The sequence below is a fragment of the Onychostoma macrolepis genome, chromosome 05 (assembly GCF_012432095.1).
Source record: "Onychostoma macrolepis isolate SWU-2019 chromosome 05, ASM1243209v1, whole genome shotgun sequence".
NCBI lineage: Eukaryota > Metazoa > Chordata > Actinopteri > Cypriniformes > Cyprinidae > Onychostoma > Onychostoma macrolepis.
The window spans coordinates 44,020,973-44,038,144 of record NC_081159.1 but is presented as its reverse complement, the minus strand read 5'-3'; the positions used below and the strand labels follow the sequence as shown (position 1 = coordinate 44,038,144).

Below are 17,172 nucleotides of genomic sequence, written 5' to 3'. Positions count from 1 at the left end.
TGAAGGTAGCAGATGCTCTTGTCTTGCATGCAGAGATCGCAGTCCTACTGGCGAAGGATGCGATAGAGCCGGTCCCTCCAGCCGATATGAGGACGGGGTTTTACAGCCCTTACTTCATTGTACCCAAGAAAGGCGGTGGGTTGAGACCAATCTTGGATCTGCACGTCTTGAACAGGGCCCTTCACAAACTTCCGTTCAAGATGCTCACGCAGAAACGCATCTTCGGGTGCGTCCGTCCCAGAGATTGGTTTGCAGCGATCGACCTGAAGGACGCGTACTTCCATGTGTCGATCCTTCCGCGCCACAGGCCATTCCTGTGGTTTGCGTTCGAGGGACAGGCATATCAGTACAAGGTCCTGCCCTTCAGGCTGTCCCTGTCGCCCCCGTGTCTTCACGAAAGTTACGGAGGCAGCCCTTCTTCCCCTGAGAGAACAGGGTGTTCGCATTCTCAACTACCTTGATGACTGGCTCATAGTGGCTCAGTCTCAGGACCAGTTGTGCAAACACAGGGACTTGGTGCTCTGGCACCTCAGCCAGTTGGGCCTTTGGGTCAACTGGGAAAAGAGCCAACTCTCCCCGACGCAGAGGATCTCTTTTCTCGGTATGGAGTTGGATTCGGTCAACCAGACAGCATGCCTCACACAGGAACGTGCTCAGTCGGTGTTGAACTGCTTGAATACGTTCAAGAGCAGGACGACGGTCCCACTGAAACAATTTCAGAGGCTCCTGGGGCATATGGCAGCTGCAGCGGCAGTCACACCGCTAGGGCTGCTTCATATGAGACCGCTTCAACACTGGCTCCATGGCCGAGTCCCGAGGTGGGCGTGGCAACGCGGCACTCACCGGGTCCGAGTCACACCGGCCTGCCGCCAAACCTTCACCCCGTGGTCAGACCTCTCGTTTCTCTGGGCAGGAGTGCCCCTGGAACAGGTCTCCAGGCATGCTGTAGTTTACACGGATGCCTCCACCACCGGCTAGGGGGCCACGTTCGATGGGCATGCAGTGTCGGGGGTTTGGACGGGCCCCCAACTGCACTGGCACATCAATTGCCTAGAGTTGCTGGCAGTATGCCTGGCCTTGAATCGTCTCAAGAGGTGCTTACGAGGCAAGCACATGCTTGTCCGCATGGACAACACTGTGACCGTTGCGTACATCAACCGACAAGGTGGTCTGCGTTCCCGTCGCATGTCGCAACTTGCCCGCCACCTCCTCCTCTGGAGTCAGAAGCATCTGAGGTCGCTTCGTGCCATTCACATTCCGGGCTTGCTCAACCGGGCAGGCGACGAGCTGTGCTCCCCGGAGAGTGGAGACTCCTTCCCCAGACGGTCCAGCTGATTTAGAGACGTTTCGGACTCGCTCAGGTAGACCTGTTTGCTTCTCTAGAGACCTCATTGCCAGTTGTTTTACTCCCTGACCGAGGGAACACTCGGCACGGACGCACTGACACACAGCTGGCCGCGGGGCCTTCGCAAGTATGCGTTTCTCCCAGTGAGCCTTCTCGCACAGACCCTGTGCAAGATCAGGGAGGACGAGGAGCAGGTCCTGCTCGTGGCGCCGTACTGGCCCACTCGGACTTGTTTCCCGGAACTGATGCTCCTCATGACAGCCCCTCCTTGGCAGATTCCTCTGAGGAAGGATCTACTGACTAACATTTTAAAGTAACTGAAATAAGGCCATAAAACACATACAGAACATTTGTTCACAAGACTTTTGAGAACTGGATCTTGTAGCCTAGAATATTTGCTTCAAAATGATCTGACAATAATCTAACTCACTCATTCAGAGAAAACAATATATTGATTTAAATTTTCTAAGTCACTTTTTGAGTAGAAAGGGTCTATGCGAGAGGGCGTGACCTATCCTGGATAATGCTGTCACTCACACCTGAGAAGACAAAGGCCCGCATAATGAGCTCCATAATGAGCCATTCAGTCAGGTGTGTGACTGAGAGGGAAGAGTTACAAGAAAGAATCTGAGGAAAAAAGAAATGTGTATACATATAACTATCACATAAAATAACTTGAGATTCACTTGCGAGTGCAGTTAAACAGTTTATTAGGAACAAACAAACAAATAAACAACAGAAGTGTCAAGGCATCGTGGGTGCAATATCCAAAACAGTGGCAGGAAACTGGAATCCAGGAAAACGGGAGACAGCAGAAACTGCATGAGAAAACACAAAACAGACGTGAGCAACACAATGAACGGACAAAGACGAAGCAAACATGGTGACAATACATACACTACCAGTCAAATTATTTAAACAGTAAGATTTGTAATGTTTTTTTTATAAGAAGTGTCTTCAGCTCACCAAGCCTCCATTTATTTGATCCAAAGTACAGCAAAAACAGTACATTATATTTATTATAATATATAGGCCTACATATTGTTACTATTCAAAATAAATAAAGCACCCCCCACACACACTAAAATTAATAAATAAGTGAGCATGTTGATAGGCTTATCAGGAGCAACTATATTACATTAGCAATCACCAATATTGCCCACGTGATTTTATTTGAATTATCATACAATACAAAAACAGCATTTTATAACTGAGAAACTAAATTATTATTGTTAAGCTTATTATAAACATGTTTGAGCAGGTATTTGCAAACAGAGTAGGCTACTTCACAGTAAAGATTGGTCTAAACTTTCTTAGACATTACTTTTATATCATTGTTTATAGAACATATAATTATCCTCACGTCGTGCAACATTTAAATGCAATGAAAGTTTGTCTATCACATTTCAAAATGTTGTACGCGATTTCACACATTTTATTCTGGAATTATAGTTTGGGAAAAATTTGACTAGTAAATGCCTTCAACTTTGTCACAACAACACATTATCGAATGCCAATAAGAAACATTACTTACTCGGTATAAAGTATCTCCTCCTCCGCCGGCTCCAGCTGCGCTTGAGTTCTGTTTGTGAGGTAAACAAAGCTTTTTCCTCTCAGTGCGTCTTCTGGGGGTAAATACAACTCTTTTTCCTCTCAGCGCGTTTCTGAGGTAAATACAAGGCTTATTCCTCACAGCGTGTTCTTCCAAAACTGAAAAGTATCCGAGATGAATGCATTGCTGCTTTGTTTACGGTGGTGTGGGCGTTTACATGCCCCGTGGCTCGCGTGGAAATTTGTAATAACAAAAGCGTGAGCAGCGCGTGGGCGTGACCTAATTAGAGATAATGAGACCAGACGGAAAAACTGGACATGTCCTTGGTTTCATATGGATTACTTTATCACAGAATATTTGTTTCCGGTAAGACTTACTTCATTTAACAGTAGACATGTCAAGCTTTCTATAGATATATGTCTCATGTCTCTGTGTGAAGTATTTGCTGAGTTACAATTCATTTTAGTGACATGTTTCAAAAAGCAGTTCGTGGAGACGGAGAAGACAGAGAGCGCACCCTGTTTGTTTTCTTTAATCTTCAAAAGCACAAAGTTTAGTTGTTATTATGAGTGAATACAAATAAAAGTAGACCCCTTACAGATTCGAATGGAGTTTTGCTCTTATCTGTACGATCAAAAATGGCAGAGTAATTCAAGCTCATTTCGGCCTTATCAGGAAAATCTGCCTCAAAACGCGTATACGCATTTGTCGACCCCAGAGGTTTAAAGTCTATGTGGCTGCAATTGCTGCCAACCACGACCCCGTGGAAGGGAAGTTGGTGGGGAAGCATGACTTGGTCATCAGGTTCCTTAGGGGGGCGAGAAGGTTAAATCCCCCACGGCCCCCCTCTATACCCTCTTGGGACCTGTCTCTAGTGCTCAGAGCACTACAGCAGGGCCCATTCGAGCCTTTGCAGACAGTCGAGCTGAAGTTTCTTTCAATGAAGACTCTGCTCCTGCTTGCATTGGCCTCCATCAAGAGGGTAGGGGACCTGCACGCATTTTCGGTCGACGATTCGTGCCTAGAGTTTGGGCCGGCTGACTCCCAGGTAATCCTGAGGGCCCGGCCTGGCTATGTGCCCAAGGTTCCCACTACTCACTTCAGGGACCAGGTGGTGAGCCTGCAAGCGCTGCCCTCGGAGGAGGCAGACCCAGCCCTAGCTTTGCTTTGTCCCGTCCGGGCATTGAGATGCTACATTGACAGGACGCAAAGCTTCAGGACCTCAGACCAGCTCTTTGTTTGTCACGGAGGCCGGCAGAAGGGGAATGCCGTCTCTAAGCAGAGGATGGCCCACTGGATAGTGGACGCCATCACCCTGGCTTATCAGGCACAGGGTGTGCCCTGCCCTTTCAGGTTGAGAGCTCACTCCACTAGAAGTGTTGCATCCTCCTGGGCGCTGGCTCGTGGCGCCTCGCTGGCAGACATTTGTAGAGCTGCAGGCTGGGCGACCCCTAACACGTTCGCTAGATTCTATAGCCTCCGTGTGGAACCGGTTTCCTCCTCTGTTCTCACCTCAAACGGGTAGAAGCACTGAGAGGCCCCGGTTTGGTCGGCTTGCTAAAACTGCTCCAGAGAGTCCGCTGGTAGACCCTGTTGAGCTCCTCCGTCCCTCGGTAGCCAGGCGTGGCGGGCGTCTGGCGCCAGGCCCTCACTCGATGAATCCGTGAGAACCAGTAGAGGGCTGGGTTCCATATGTAGAGACCTAATTGGATCCCATATGTGTAAGTCCACAGTATAGCCTCAGAGCCCGTGTTTCCCCGGCAGAGTTCCTGCCATTACCCAAGAGGCTACAGTCACCTCTAATTTTCCATATTCACCTAAACGGTTGTTATATGTGTAAGTGCTTCTGAACCTCCTTCGGGAAGGTTGGGCTTCATAGCGTTCCTGTTCCAAGTGGAGCAGTGCGTTTTCCCAGTGTTATCCAGTCTTACTGAGTGGGTAGTGCCATAGCAACAGTAGCTGGTCTTCTTGTGGTGAGCCCTGACCTACGCCAAAAAGTAGGGGCACAGGAGGCTTCCACAAGACACTGGAAGGGGCAGTATCCGTGGCCCTTTGGTAGGGATCCCAATTCGTCGGTCACCCGACGTGACTTGGAGTGACCGACTGAAAGGGAACGTCTCGGTTACGTATGTAACCCTCATTCCCTGAAGGAGGGAACAGAGACGTCACGTCCTGTCGCCATGGCTGCTGTATCACCGCTGAGTGGCCGGGTCACCGGTTCGGCTCCTCAGCGAAAACCTGAATATGCGCTGCACCTGCTGCCTACTTATACTCATGCTGTAATCAGCGGCAGCTGGATGCAATAATCGCATGCCAATGTGCATTGGCTCATTTAGTTACACTCGAAGTGGATTGGTCTCTCTAAGCGAGATCACCCGACGTGACGTCTCCGTTCCCTCCTTCAGGGAACGAGGGTTACATACGTAACCGTGACGTTTTTTGCCACTAAATACAAACATTTTGGAGGCAAAATACTAAATATAATATAAATATAAATTAAATCCATATACATACAAACAAAAATGAATGAGAAACAGAGCCTACTTTTTTTACATTGCGTATGTTTATCTACGGCTGAGAGGAGAACGATCACATGAGCTCTATCGTCTTGTTTCCTATTGGCTGTTGCTCCCGAAAGTCGCTCTTCATTTGTTTAAAGTTGAAGGATTCTGAACTTTGACGCGTCGCTGGACACGCCCCATCCGGTCGCCAATGGCCGCTGCAGTTCTTGTGACTGGAAATCGCCAGCTCTCCATTGAAATGAATGGGATCGTGTCACTTTGTCGCTTGTAGTGTGAACGGGGCTTTAGAGAATAGGGGACCTGCAGACTCTTCAGTCAGCCCTTCTTGTATGGACTTTGCCCGGGGCTTTTTAAGGTCTTGAAGACCTTTTCCCTTCCTAAATTTGGGATTGGGAGTGATTTATGACCTCTTGGCTTTGCCCCGTGTGGGCATTGAAGATCTATGTAGGCTGTGCAGTTCAATTTGTGTATGATCTGGGTGTATCTGACCATAAGGTAATCTCTATGGAGCTGCCTTTGTTGACCTCCTGTATCAAGCACAAACGTGAAATACGTTTCAGAAACCTGAAGAACATAAACACAGAAGCCCTGACCATAAGCTTTCAACATCTCCATTATGCAGATTTCTCATCAGCCACTGAATCTGTGGAATTTTACAATAGGACATTGAGCAGTATTTTGGATTTCCATGCACCCATCAAAGTCAGAACAGTTATGTTTTCCCGTTCAGCTCCTTGGTTCACAAGTGATCTGCGGAAAATGAAGGCGGCTGGTCGTGCCCTTGAGCGGTGGTATAAAGCCTCTGGACTTACTGTTTACAAACTGGCTTATTGGGACCAACAAAAAGCTTATTCAAAGGCCATCAAAGAAGCACGGTCACAGTACTATTCAAATATTATTCAAAATAGTCCTGGGAATTCCAAACGGTTGTTCTCCACTATAAATCATCTGCTTAAACCTCAAGTTGCTCCGCTCACAGGAGCCACGGAAGACCAATGTAATAGTTTTATGACCTTTTTTAGAACCAAAATTGCCAAAATTCGCTCTTGCTTTTCTGTTCCCTCCTCCTCGTATGTCCCAACTGCTGATCTACAGTCTGGGATTTCGAGGCTGCTTTGCTGTTTTCCAAAATTCACTCAACTTGAGGTTGAGGACACTATCAGGGGGATGGGATGCTCCTCCTGTGCTCTCGACCCCTTTCCTACAGCTTTGGTGAAAGCAAATATTTCTGCCATCAGTCCCCTTATCACCATGATAATAAACCAATCCCTTCTATCTGGTCATGTACCATCTGCCTTAAAAACAGCAATAATCAGACCACTACTCAAGAAACCTACCCTTGATCCACAAACCTTTGCTAATTATAGGCCCATATCCAACCTGCCATTTCTTTCTAAGGTTTTGGAGAAAGTTGTTGCCAGGCACCTTCAGTACCATCTTAAATACAACAACATTTGTTTCCGTTCCGCCCATAGCACGGAAACAGCCTTAGTGAGAGTTACAAACGACCTGCTGATGACAGCCGATGCTGGCTCACCATCCCTCCTTATCCTCCTGGACCTTTCTGCAGCGTTTGACACCATTGATCACGGTATACTTCTCACCCGGCTACATCATTCTATTGCAATTAATAACACCGCTCTGCGCTGGTTTGAGTCGTATCTCACAGACCGATCAGAATCTGTGGCCATGGGAAGTTCAAGGTCCCGTTCACATGCTGTTGGTTGTGGGGTTCCACAGGGGTCAGTGCTCGGACCTATTTTATTCATTCTCTACATGCTTCCCCTTGGTAAAGTCGTCAGCCGCTTGGGAATTTCTTTCCATTGTTACGCTGATGATACTCAATTATACATGAAAACTGATATTCATCCATCATCATTGTCATCAACAACTCTAACCACACTCAATGCCTGTCTGGAGGAGATAAGGGAATGGATGAATCAAAACTTTCGTCAGCTGAACAGTTCAAAAACAGAAGCTATCCTCATTGGTTCTCCTCAACAGACCAGAACATCCACCATAAACTGTATTACATTTTCAGGGCAGGACATTCCCCTATCAACGTTAGTCACAAATCTCGGCGTCAGGTTTGACCCCCATCAAACTTTTGAAAAATGCTCCCTCCTACCTTAAAGAACTCCTTACTCCACAGATTGCTGCACGTTCTCTCCGCTCCACAAACACTCATTCCTTCCCCCAAGAACTAAGACCCGCACCATTGGGGACAGAGCCTTTTGTGCCGCCGCCGCCCCTCGCCTGTGGAATGCCCTCCCTGAACATCTGAGGGCTCCACAAACGACTGATGGTTTTAAAAAGGGTCTTAAAACATACCTTTTTAAAAAGTCCTTCAATGTCCCTTCCTGAACATTTTAGGGGTTCACAAATGACTGATGGTTTTAATTAAGGCTAAAAGGTTAAAATAGGTTTCTTTTAGTGTTTAAATTTGTGTTAATCTTAGTTGGTAGTTGTTTTTAACTGTGTTTTGTTTTATTTTCTTACGACACTCTGTAGCACTTTGAGATTTTTCTTAAAAATGTAAAGTGCTTTATAAATAAAATGTATTATTATTATTTAGTATTATTATTATTAATTTACTTATTGTTGTTTTGAAATCTGATGAAATAGCGTGCAGCACGCTGGTATGGAGCATACGTGATGTATCCTCTGTGCGGTGCTATGTTCCCATAGCGACCGCTATTGCAGCATCTCATTCGCTATTCAGGGAACCAATGTTATATACATAACTGAGATGTTCCGTAGAGTTTGGAAAATTCTGCACACAGTTATCAGAATATCTCTTCTCCTGTCTCTGAAAATATCCAAATTTTGAAATCAGCCCATGTACTCTTGTTTTAATAGTAGTTTAAGTCAACTAGATGATTACAGCACATTGAAAATATACATAACCGGAAATAATGGAGCTGTATTATTTCAAAATGGAAGTGTGTCATGAGGTTCAGTGCAAAGCCTCGAAACACCACATGCTAGCCAATATTTATGGTGACCCCTGCTGGTTAAAATGGTGTAAATGCAATGAAAACTCAGACAAAAACATACAAATTGCCTTTACAAACCCATTGCAAATGTTTTGTATTAATATAATATATTAAATGCAATTCACATAATCAAATACCAATACATATTAAAGGGATACTCCACCCCAAAATGCAAATTTGGTCATTGATCACTTACCCCCATGTCGTTCCAATCCCGTAAAAGCTTCGTTCGTCCTCGGAACACAATTTAAGATATTTTGGATGAAAATTGTCCCATTGACTGCCAAGTAAATTACACTGTCAAGGCACAGAAAAGTATAAAAAAACATTGTCAAAATAGTCCATCTACCATCAGTGGTTCAACCTGTATTTTATGAAGCGACGAGAATACTTTTTGTACGCAAAGAAAATAAAAATAACATCATTTATTCAACAATTCGTCTCATCTCTGTGTCAGCATAGCGCCATTTTGAAAAGCATCCGATGGACACAAAGTGCGTACACTATTCTCTGTCATCAGTAACGCATGGATACGTATTGTACATTTATTTATGCTTTGATTTGAACGGAAACAGCGTATCTATGCGTTACTGATGACAGAGAATAACACGCACTTTACGTCCATCGGATGCTTTTGAGTACAAAAAGTATTCTCGTTGCTTCATAAAATTCAGATTGAACCACTGATGGCAGATGGACTATTTAGACGATGTTTTTTATACTTTTCTGTGCCTTGACAGTGTAATTTACTTGGCAGTCAATGGGACAGTCACAAGCCTCCCGGTTTTCATCCAAAATATCTTAAACTGTGTTCCGAGGACGAACAAAGCTTTTATGGGTTTGGAACGACATGGGGGTAAGTGATTAATGACAAAATTTGCATTTTGGGGTGGAGTATCCCTTTAAGGGTCTGTATAATATGTTATTTTATTGATTTGCAGGGCTTGTATTGTATGTTTATGGAAAGCGTGTCTAAACAGGCCAATAACCTAGGCTATTACCCTTATAGCACACATACATCATGGAGACATCTATTTGTCTGCATTTACATCTGCAAGACATATTTTTTAGAGTGTTTGCTCATCTGCAATATGTCTATAGGACCTTTCCTATCAGATGTCAAATAGATGTTTATTAGATGCCCTGACCTGTGACCTTCATTTTTAAAGTACTCTTTACAGACATCAGTGACCATTTGACACAAGATCAACATCAAAATGCAATGGCTTTGCCTGTTCCTGCTGGCGGCTGGCTCCTATTGGTGGTTTGCCACAGAGGACAACAAGAAGGAAAGTTACAAGGAGCAAAGTTACATGAGGGAAAGTTACAAGAAGGAAAGTTACAAGGAGGAAAGTTACAAGGAGGAAATTGTTGGGACAGTGATTGGAATAGACCTTGGGACGACCTACTCATGGTGAGAATGAGTTTAGATTCATATACAGGGTTCACAGGATCCTTAAAATGTGTTTGTGTTTGAGTGTGTGTGTGTACACACACATATACGTACATACATACATAACATATGTCTATATACATGCGCATATATATTAGGGGTGTCAAAGTTAACGCGGTAACACATGCGATTAATCTAAAAAATTTAAGGCGTTTAATGCAAATTAATCGTTTGATAAAGTTTGACCCCAACTTCTTGCCGTCATTGCAGCGCGGAAGGTTATCTATCATTGCGTGATGAGGGTGCAGCGAACCAGTGTTGCCAGGGTAAAACGCCACAAGTGGTTTATTTTGAAAACACAGTCGCAGGAAAAATTACAGAGCCGTGGGTTGCGGTTTTTTGGGCTACTTTTATAATATACCACGGCCGCTCAAAGTTTATATAGACAAATAACAAATAAATTAAAATAGATCCTTTTACTAATGTGTATTATACTTGGAAAATATACCTGGCAACTTAAGAACGGAGAGGCGGTTGTAACATCACAAACAAGAGTTTAAGCAGAGCATACATGTTAAGGCTTTTACACAGCAGAAATAAACATGACAACAGCCATTATAGATTATATAAGATAATAAACACACGATTATGATAGGATATTTGTATGTGATTTTCTTGAGTTGAATGTGTATATCTATGCTAATTTGTGCAGCAATATAAACGTTGATAAATAGCAGAGGTGGGGGACTCGAGTCACATGACTTGACTCGAGTCTGACTCGAGTCGCAAATTTAAGGACTTGTGACTTGCTTGACTAAATAAAGAAAATTACTTAACTTGACTTGGACTTGAGATCCAGTGACCTGAGACTTGACTTGACCTTCATGACTCGGCAGGACTTGACTTTATAACAACTAATTATTATTATAAATCATTGTGAGTGCGACATAATTTGGTAAACAAAACGCAAGCCACTGAACCAGCGGCAGAAGTGATCCGAGTCTGCGCAGTTCATGACACTGCACGAACGCAGGAACACAGCGCGCCAAATACAGGGAGCAAGAGAATCTTGTGATGTTTGGATTAACACTCTTCCGAACTATATGCATTTGCAAAGCCAGGACGTCACCACTTCATAAAGGCAATGTATGTAAGCTTGTTCGTTAGTTGAAAACAGCATTGGTCTTAAATTCAGCTTAGGTCTGTCATTAAATTAAAGTGATTATAAATTATTAATCTCGTGTTTGTAATTAACGACGTCAAACTTTAATTTCGCTGGCGTTTCGCCTCTCAAAACAGTGCTTTAGTGTCAAGTATCCCTCTTTGTAAATCAATAGGCTAAGTTATATGGAATTGTACCACGGAAACCAGTGTTTTCGATTAGTGATATTTCTCTTGAACCCAAAATCCAAGACATGTTGTCAAAATGGCCTTAGTATGAGTTTTTATATTTATAATATACGATATAGTAATATTTTCAGCGCGGCTGCCAACAGTTCCGTTGAGCCCACAGCTAGAGTTCTAAGCAACACACTGAATACTGAACGAATCCAGGGATTTGAACAAATCGGTTGAGTGATTCAGTGGCCCATTCTTGCTTGTTCATGAACGAATCAATTTTGAATGAATCAGTTCAATGAACGCTTCTGTGATAAAGCTGTGATTTGCCACCACTTACTGGTGGCATTAATGTCGTAGAGTAGGCCTATCATTTCATTTCATATTTCTATATTCAATTTTTTCAATTATTTTTTTCCCCAACAGAACAAACAGAAAACAAAAACGAAACAAAACAAAAAGCTTAGGCAGACCGTAAATGCACAGCTGTCAATTTAGTTCTTATTAAGATCAATTCAAGGAAATCGATAAGTTACAGGGGAAGGTACATAAACATTAACAGTAATATGCTTCTTGTTTTGAGCCATGATGACAATAGTTTTCAAGAACAATGTAGGCAATCATGCAAAGTGAAAGAAACAGTCCAAATAGGGTGTCTATATCCGATGAAAAATTTGGGTCCATTTTATTTCTGATATAAGGGGTGATTTGTAGTCAGCATATTATTTTAAATTGAATAGCATGTTTTGTTACACACTGAAATTCTTTAGCGTGCTCCGAGACTGAATCCCAGGCTTCACTGGAGATATTTAGTGCAAAATCATCTCCTAGGATGGTCAAACTCAATATAACATAAATATGAGATACATATTTTTATCTTGTATTTTTATCAATATTTTCTCAATTACAGACTTATCAGTATACAAAGTAGTATTTTGCCTATTTTCAAAATGTTATATTTAAAACATTATTATTTAATATGTATAATTAAAAAAGTTAATTTCTGAGGAAAAATGAATAAGGTTGTGTGGCAAAAATATATTTGTTCCTGTTTGATACTGTGACTTGACGTGACTTGACCCTTATCAGGACTCGACTTGACTTGCTTGAGGTGAGCCACTGACTTGACTTGACTTGCTTGATTTGTTTGTACTGGGACTTGAGACTTGCTTGAGACTTGAACATGTGTGACTTGCCCCCACCTCTGATAAATAGTATATTTTATCAACAGTAAACGACCAAATTCCATGACTGTGATTAACACGATTACATTTTTTAATCGATTGACAGCACTAATATATATATATATATATGTATATATAGTGGTGGCCAAAATTATTAAAACACAAGTATTTTCACTGGCTAAAAAATTGTTTTAAGTCAGTTATTTCTATCTTTTGCTGTAGTGTGTCAGTAGGAAACTGTGGCAACGTCCCCAAGATGCTTCAAGAGACCTACCTGCAACGCTTCAGTACTGTTAAAAGTTTTAGACACTTGTGTAATAATGCTGTGAAATGAGGATGCTGTCAAAATAATATCATAAATAGATCTTCTGTTAACTAAATTAAATCAACATTTGGTGTGACCATCCTTTGCGTTTAAAGCAGCCTTTGCCCTAGGTGCACGTGCACATTTTTTTCACGTAGCTTTGCGAGTAGGTCTCTTGAAGCATCGTGGAGACGTTGCCACAGTTCTTCTGGAGTTATGTCATTCCAAACAGACTGGATGATGATCAGATCTCTGTGTGGAGCAATGGCTGTTGTCAAATCTCACTGGATTAATTCAATTAATGGCAAAAAGAATGTTTGGAAACGTAAACTGATATTTCCTACTGACACGCTACAGCAAAAGATAGAAATAACTGTAACTGATAGGAATAAAACTCAGACCAAAACATACAAATTGCCTTTACAAACCCATTGCAAATGTTTTGTATTAATATAATGTATTAAATGCATATCGATGCATGAATCTGTATGATTCCAATTTCTATTTAAGGATAGCTCTCCATTAATTCATGATTAATTAACAACTTTAATAATCATTAGTATTTGATGAATTAAGTATTAATTTAGGCATTAGTACATGATTATTCATGTACCCTTATTGTAAAGTGTTACGGATAATTGTATGTAATTGTATATAAATAAATAAATAAGAACAAAATAAATAAATTATATCTGTGGCAAGGTCTCCAAGATGCTTCAAGAAACCTACCTGCAAAGCTCCCTGAAAAACTATGTGCAAGTGCACCGAGGGCAAAAGCTGCTTTAAACACAAAGGATGGTCACACCACATGTTGATTCAATTTAGTTAATAGAAGTTAATTGATAAAGAAAATCTATTTATGACATTATTTATTTTTGACAGCCTTTTACAGCATTTTTACACAAGTGCCTAAAATTTTTTATAGTACTGTAGCTTTGCAGGTAGCTTTCTTGAAGCATTTTGGAGACGTTGCCACAGTTCTTCTGGATTTAGTCTGTCTCAGTTTATTCTGTTCCTTCATATCAGTCCAGACAGACTGATGATGATCAGATCAGATCTCTGTGTGGAGCACTGGCTGTTGTCAGACAAAAATCTCACTGGATTATTACGATCAATGGCAAAATGAATGTTTGGAAATATAAACTGATATTTCTTACTGACACACTACAGCAAAAGATAGAAATAACTGACTTTATTTTGTAGCTGGTGAAAATACTAGTAATGATTTAATACTAGCAATACTAGTAATTTGGCCACCACTATTACTAGCATTAAAAAATATATATAAATTATATATACACATCACATGTATATATCTTTTTGTATTTATGTTTATTTATTTTGTGTTTTTTTTTTTATGTGTATTTATTTTTTCCTAGTAAAGCTCAGAGTGAAAATGAATACAATTTATTTTAAATAAAATAAATACTATTTTATTTTTGTTCCAGTGTTGGAGTGTTCAAGAACGGCCGTGTGGAGATCATCGCTAATGACCAGGGAAACCGCATCACTCCATCATACGTGGCCTTCACCACCGAAGGTGAGCGTCTCATCGGAGACGCTGCGAAGAACCAGCTGACCTCCAACCCTGAGAACACCGTCTTTGATGCCAAGAGGATGATCGGCCGCACATGGGGCGACTCGTCTGTGCAGCAGGACATTAAATACTTTCCCTTTAAGGTACACACATCTGCTAGCTTGTGTTTGAACTGTATTTGAACTATATATCCCTTTGATTTCAATGCGAACGCTAAACACCTGCTGTGTCTCTTCCAGGTTATTGAGAAGAAGAACAAGCCTCACATCCAGCTGGACATTGGATCAGGTCAGATGAAGACTTTCACCCCTGAGGAAATCTCTGCTATGGTTCTGACTAAAATTAAGGAGACTGCAGAGGCTTACCTGGGAGAGAAGGTAAAGTTTTGACTCCAACACCAAGAAACATCTCATCTCTGTTGCACTGCAGCAAAACTCAACATCTGATCAGTTTCTGCTCTTCTAAAGGTCACACATGCTGTGGTCACTGTGCCAGCTCGTTTTAATAACGCCCAGCGCCAGGCCACCAAAGATGCAGGAACGATCGCCGGTCTGAACATCATCAGAATCATCAATGAGCCGTAAGTATCAAATTACTTCTGCTTTTGTTGTGAAACGGGCCATTTTCTTCTAGGTGTTGACATCAGTGTTATTTTAGTATGATTGATATGCTATTATACTGTAGCTTTTATTAATAATTTGATATAGATTTAATTTTTATATTGTCTGCTATTTGTCAGGCCTATGTTTGTGTTGTGTTTTCTGTCCTTGTGCTCCCCATGTCCTAGTTTTACCTCTTGTATGCCCATATTTGGTTTTGTTCCTTTTCCTGTTCTTGCTTAGTTAATTTAGTCACACCTGTTTCAGTTCGCCCTGATTATGTTCCCTGATTAGTTCATTCTGTTCCACCTGTGTTTATTAATTACCTAGTGTACTTTAGCCCTGTGTTTTCCTTAGTCTAGTGTCCGGTATTAACGTCGATATTGTGTTCTCCCTGCCTTGTGTTACCCCTGTTGGATTGTGGATCATTAAAAGACTGTTTATTTTGAAGTTTACTCCTCGTCTCCTCGCTTCCCTTATGTTGTATCGTGACACTATTAAAGTTTTATTATTTTTTGTTTTTAATTGTTTTATTCTTTAAAAAAAAAAAAAAAAAAAAAAAAAAATATATATATATATATATATATATAAATTAAATTTCAGTTTAGTAAACTTAGAAATGTTATATATATAGTTTCAATCTAAATTATTCAACCCCCTTTACCTGCAAGACATTTTGGTGCAGAGAACAAAATTTTGTGAAAACAATTCAACAAAGGCATGAGTACACTATTAGAGAAAGTTTATTACATTTGAGTGATTCTGAGAACGTAAGTTGATGAATAATGAAAAAATAATAAAATTGGCTCTAAACGTTCATGTTCAAAATTATTCAACCCCCAAAATTCAAATTTGGTGCAGAATCTTTTATTCTTTATAACCTCCAATAAACGCTGGCTGTAAGCGCTTAGAAGCTTCTGTCACCTATCTATGGCAATCTTGGCCCATTCCTCACCTGAAAAAAACGTTCAGATCACTGACAATCTTTGGTTTTCATTTTGCCACAGCTTTCTTCGAATTCAACCAAATATTTTCAATGAGAATTAAATCTGGAGACTGAACAGGCCACTCAAGAACATTATAATACTGATCCTTGAACCAAGCATATTTGAGATGTATACTTTGGGATGATTGTCCTGCAGGAAAGTCCATTGATCATTAGCTTCAGTCTCTGCATCACAGGCATCACAATTCTTGCCAAAATGGCCTGATACTTAAAAAAAATCCATGATGTCCTTCATACAGTCATGATTTCCACTTCCTGCAATAGTAAAACACCCCATAACAGGACTGGTCCACCTCACTGTTTGACTATAGAGATGGTGTACTTCTGCTCATCAGATCTGCCTTTTTTTTGCACCAGACACACCACTGATGCATGGGTCCAAAATGTTCCAGTTTGGTCACATCACTCCATAAAACATTCATCCAGAACTCCACAGGTCTATCTAAATTAATTTTAGCATATTCAAGTCAGCGTTTTATATTCTTCTTGGTTAAGTGTGGAATTCGGCAACATGTCCCAACATGCTTGTCTCGTGTTCATCTTGTACTCTGCAATGAAATGATTTTCCACCTCTCATTGGGACTTCTTGAAAGTCTTTGGCTGTACATTGCAGGTTTTTCCTCAGTTGTTCTGATCAAACATTTTATAATATTGTGCTTTTTCTTCAACACCCTCAAAGGTTTTCTGGTACAAAACATTTTAAGCTAAGGAATAAGGCTGCCAGCTGTGTCTCTATTACATTAAAATATTACATTATATATTGACATTATTACTTTTAATATGCAGGTAATCTGTTATAGATTCAATTTTTATAAAGTCCTAGATCTTCAGAAAAGCTTGTATTTGTAAAGTAATGTAGTCTCTGTCGGGTTAAATAATTTTGACTGCAATTTTGACTCTTCAGGCAGTTCCTTTGACCTCATGATTCTCATTTGCTCTGACATGCACTGTGAGCTGTAAGGTTTTTTATAGACAGGTGTGTGGCTTTCCTAATCAAGTCCAATCAGTATAATCAAACACAGCTGGACTCAAATGAAGGTGTAGAACCATCTCAAGAATGATCAGAAGAAATGGACAGCACCTGAGTTAAATATATGAGTGTCACAGCAAAGGGTCTGAATACTTAGGACCATGTGATATTTCAGTTTTTCTTTTTTAATAAATCTGCAAAAATGTCAACAATTCTGTGTTTTTCTGTTAATATGGGGTGCTGTGTGTACATTAATGAGGAAAAAAAAAAATGAACTTAAATGATTTTAGCAAATGGCTGCAATATAACAAAGAGTGAAAAATTTAAGGGGTTCTGAATACTTTCTGTACCCACTGTATATATATATAACTGAAATAACTGAATATAATAATAACTGAAATAAAATTATATATGCATACATACACA

At 41.0% G+C, this 17,172-nt stretch overlaps 1 pseudogene; it reads left to right on the top strand.

Annotated features, from left to right (window-relative positions):
• The window catches only part of LOC131540573 (endoplasmic reticulum chaperone BiP-like), a 58,581-nt pseudogene that overhangs the window by 16,568 nt on the left and 24,841 nt on the right, over positions 1-17,172 (top strand).